The 4986-nt window shown below is 46.4% G+C and overlaps 1 long non-coding RNA gene across 1 annotated transcript; it reads left to right on the forward strand.

Annotated features, from left to right (window-relative positions):
* Positions 1-1881: 1881 nt before the first annotated feature.
* On the forward strand, positions 1882-4689 carry LOC118653240. Its single transcript, XR_004966822.1, has 2 exons — positions 1882-2032; positions 4104-4689. It is a non-coding gene; the product is annotated as an uncharacterized LOC118653240 (long non-coding RNA).
* Positions 4690-4986: the final 297 nt, after the last annotated feature.

The following is a 4986-nucleotide window of genomic DNA, read 5'->3' on the forward strand; positions in this document are numbered from 1 at the left end:
GGAAAGAGACGTCTTTTGCATATGATCTCCCACATTGCCATGCAACCATTCTGAGAGTAGAAAAGGCAGATTCTTGAATCGGGCTTATATGTCACCTTCCCGATCCCTGTAAAATGAACAGCCAAATCAGAGGCAACTAGGAAAGCTAATAGTGATGGGTGTGTTACAGAGCAAATGTGACTCTTTGACTTACAAGGTTGTGCAAGGGGACAGATAAGGACTCTCTGAGGCAACCTGGGAAGTGGTATGGGCCCATCAAATGTGTACAAATGCAGTGGTCCCCTGGGAGGGGGATTGAGCCCTTCTTGTGGAGAGGTGGGCCAGCTAGGCTAGTCCAGGTGAACAGGGAAGACAGTGGGTAGAGTTTTAAAGAATTGGAAAAAATTTCCCCTCATTTTGAGGGAGTGCCTGAGTGACTACTTGGTCCCTTGAACAGGTGCCGAGGTACTTGAGTAATGTGAGCTTGATATTTCACTCCATAGTTCAAGGACTGAAATTATTAAACATTAGTTTTTCTTATCAATGGCATATTTTGAGGATAACTGATAGACAAGAGCAAGGGGCAAGTGTTAAAAATATAGATGAACACAATGAAAGCAGAGGCCCAGGATCAGAGATCAAGGTACGTGTCCTCGGGGAAGACTGCACCCCAAAGGTGCCCCCATCTCATCAGAGTCTCCACCACCAATTTGGGATTTGACCTTCACACCTATCCAAGGTGAAGGGGAGTTACCGTCTTCCTATCCTAACTTCTTTCGCTAGATGCAGTATAATTATTTGGCTAGAGTCTAGCTCAGCCCTGGGCAAACTATGGCCCGCGGGCCGGATCCGGCCTGTTTGAAATGAATAAAACTAAAAAAAAAAAGACCGTACCCTTTTATGTAATGATGTTTACTTTGAATTGATATTAGTTCACACAAACACTCCATCCATGCTTTTGTTCCGGCCCTCCGGTTCAGTTTAAGAACCCATTGTGGCCCTCGAGTCAAAAAGTTTGCCCACCCCTGGTCTAGACCAAAGAATCAACTGGTCAATCAATTAACACTATTTTCTTATCACTTTGTTTTCTTATCAGCACTCCTTTTTTTTTTTTTTTTAATAATTCAAAACCCTGATTGTACACAATGTTATGCCTATATGTCCGTGATACCATCCACAATCCAGGTAATACAGGAATATCACCTCACAAAGTTTCCTTGTGTCCTTTTGCTTTTTTTTTTCTTGTGGTCTGACCACTCAACATAAGACTTACCATCTTATGAATGGATTAGAAAACTGTGGTACATCTACACGATGGAATACTATGCTGCTGTAAAAAGGAAGGAACTCTTACCATTTGCAACGGCATGGATGGAACTGGAGAGCATTATGCTAAGTGAAATAAGCCAGTCAATGAAGGAAAAATACCACATGCTCTCACTCATTTATGGACAATAGAGACCATTATAAACTTTTGAACAATAATAGATACAGAGGCAGAGCTGCCTCAAACAGATTGTCAAACTGCAGCGGGAAGGCCGGGAAGGGTTGGGGGGCAGGAGGGAGGGGGGTAAGAGATCAACCGAAGGACTTGTATGCATGCATATAAGCATAACCAATGGACATAAGACACTGGGGGGTAGGGGAGTCTAGGGGACTGTCAAGGGCGGGGGGGGGGGAGGACACATATGTAATACCCTTTGTAATACTTTAAGCAATAAAAAAAATAATAAAAATAAATAAATAAATATATATATAAATAAAGTAAAAAACAACAACAAAGACCTACCCTCTTAACCAATTGTATAAATGGGAAACACCACGTTGTTAACTTGGAGGCCCAAGCTGTACGCCAACCTCTGAAATCTATTCGTCTTGCATAACTGAAGTTCCACACCCAAACATTTAGAGCAGCCAGCGTGAAGAGCTGTGTATGGATAACATTATTACTCACCGAAGCGCCTAAGCACAGGGTTGCCCCAGTGACTCAGAAGACACATGGACGGGGCAGGTGAACTGGGCGCAGGGGACTTACTTACCCGCCAGCAGAGGGGTGAGTGGCACAAGGTAGCGCTTTACTGGGTGGTGAAGCCTCTGAGAGTCATTGGTTCCAGGTGTGAGGGCCTCATCCTTGGGTGCCCTGGGGCCCTCGGTGCCTCCCTGGCTCACATGCCTGGTCCCGCACAGCCCTGTGTGGATACAGCAAAGGGTGTTTGGTGTCTGTGCAGCCAACCCCTAGACTTTAAGGTTCTCCCAGATACAGAAGAGAGACTGTCCTCTGTGAGGGGAGGGCATGGGAGAGGGAAGACAGAGGAATTGGAGTTGGAGCCTCCCTCCTGGGAAGCCTGGGCCATCTGTACAGCCAGTGTCACTGGGATGCCAGCCAGGAGACTCTCACCTAAAATCCCCACCAGTAAATGGGCTCCCAGAGCTTGTGGTCTCCCCACTCAGCCTGGACACCCATCCCTGAGTGACCAGGGGCGAGACCCTGGCCCTTTGGCCCAGGTCACAGCTCCCATTTACCTGGAAACAGCAGGACTACCAGGAGCAGGGCCCGTGGCCAGAAGAGTCGGTCCATGCGGCTGTGGGACAGTGAGCCACAGGGCCTGGTGGGCTGGCAGGCAGTGGGGCCCTTTATTGCTGAGCTGGGGGCATGGCCTGCACCCGGGAAGGGCAGCGTTCCAGGTAATGTCTCGGTCACATAGGACTCACGGGGACATATTGTCCTCCCCTGCTGGCTGGATGAACACTAAGCCATCTTCTCAGGAAATAAATACCATGCCTGAATGCCTTGTGTGGGTTGTGAATAAGAAAGAACAGAGCCCTAGCTGGTTTGGCTGAGTGGATAGAGCATTGCCCTGCGGGCTAAAGAGTCCCAGGTTTGATTCCAGCCAAGGGCACATGCCTGGGTTTTGGGCTCTATCCCCAGTAGGGGACATGCTGGAGGCAGCTGATCAATGATTCTCATCATTGATGCTTCTTTCTTTCTCTTCCTCTCCCTTCCTCTCTGAAATCAATAAAGAAATATATTTTTAAAAAAAGAAAGAAAGAAAGAAAGAAGAAAGAAGAAAGAAAGAGAGCAGGGTGCCCTGGCTGGTTTTGTTCAGTGGATAGAGCGTCGTCCTGTGTACTGAAGGGTCCCAGGTTCAGTTCCGTCTGGGGGCACATGCCCGGGTTGGGGCTCGATCCCCAGCGGTGGGTGTGCAGGAAGCAGCCAATTGATGATTCTCTCTCATCATTAATGTTTCTCTCTCTTCTTCTTCTTCCTTCCTCTCTGAAATCAATAAAAAAATATATATATTTTTTTAAATGAAAAAGGAAGAGTAGGTAGGGTAAAAGAAAAGTCGCAGAAAGAGGGAGAAATATTCAGGTACCAATATTGATGAATTATGAATCAAAAATAACAGTGTTGCCCTAGCCAGTTTGGCTCAGTGGATAGAGTGTCGGCCTGCGAACTGAAAGGTCCCAGGTTTGATTCCGATCAAGGGCACATGCCAGAGTTGTGAGCTTGGTCCCCGGGGCGGCGGGGGGGGGGGGGGGGGGGGGCGGGGGGGGCATGCAGGAGGCAGCCGATCTATGATTATCTCTTATCGTGGATGTTTCTATCTCTCTCTCCCTCTTCCTTCCTCTGTGAAATCAATAAATTATATTTTAAAAATATATATAGCAAGTGTTTTCATAAACACCACTCAGCTAAAGGTTTGTTCTAATTCATTAAAATTACTTGATCTAATTAGATGAAGAAATTGAGCCCCAAATAGTCACCTCTCAGGTCCTGTCTGGAACTAAAGGGCAAACAAGCTTCCCAGACATTTCTGAAAAGAATGACCTGCCCACAAGGAGCCGATTCTGTGCTTTGATGGGCAAAGTCTGGGAAGTTGTTAGGAGTCAGCTGGCGTCACACCTGCCCTAAAGGAATGATATTCTGAGCTCTGTTCCTCGTCCACCACCACTCTGTTTTTCCAGAAAAATGATCAAGCCCTTTGCCTGCCGAAAGCCACCCCCATCCTGATGGAGATGGCAGCAGGGCCCTTGCAGAATATCTCATCCTTGTTTCTAGCTTTTCCTAAAAGGATGTTGTCCATACACCTAATGCATAGCATGTTTCTCCTCTAACCTCTCAGGGTGTGAGATCTCAGGTCATTTGAACCAAGGAGAGGGTGAGCAAGACAGCAGAGGCTGCAAGATCAAGGAGGATGCTGAAGGTGGTGGTCCTGCATCTTACGCTCACGTTTTCCAGGAGGTAATGGGCTCCACCTGGAGGCCAGGAGGAGGAGGTGCTGACCATCTCATCACTGCCGGCTCCTCATCCCAGGAAGGACCTTGGTGTAGATCTGCTCCCCCATGTTCTTCTCTCTCTCTCTCTCTCTCTCTCTCTCTCTCTCTCTCTCTCTCCCTCTCCCTCTCTCTCCTCTCTTTCTCTCTCTCGTTCAAATAATTCAAAAGTGGAAAATGTCCAAACTCCATTCTTCTTTCTGTTGATTTTCATGAGGCTAAATTCAAAGGCGTATTGGTCTTCCATTTCAAACTGCCGTCTTCAGATCCATCCCACCCTTCACAGAAAGAAGAGACAGCAATGCTGTTGAGTTCCCTAATGTGTATGCAGTGCATCAACTATGTCTTACTAATTCTGGAGACAATAAACTAGAACAATCTGCCTTTGTTCTTTTGTATAAAGCCATGAAATTAAAAGAGTATGACTTTGTAAAATAGTGTGACTTTTTTTCTGGCTGAGAGGAGCAGTCATTATGAATATGTTTATGTAAATTATACTTGAGGGGGAGGGGCTATTTCAGGCACACAGCCAATGGCGTTATGTGGGCCTTTAGGGTCCTAATTCTCAGAAACTGACTGACAAGAGCACTTATGAAACACGAGAGCATTTGAACACTTGGTGGTTGTTGAGTTATATTAAGAAGTGAGTGCTAGTTTTCTCCAGTTGTGGAAATAGAACTGTGATTACATTTTTTTCTGAGTTATACATTCCAAAGTATTTTCCGAGGAAGT

This window comes from Myotis myotis, unplaced genomic scaffold, assembly GCF_014108235.1.
Source record: "Myotis myotis isolate mMyoMyo1 unplaced genomic scaffold, mMyoMyo1.p scaffold_m19_p_39, whole genome shotgun sequence".
NCBI classification, from domain to species: Eukaryota; Metazoa; Chordata; class Mammalia; order Chiroptera; family Vespertilionidae; genus Myotis; species Myotis myotis.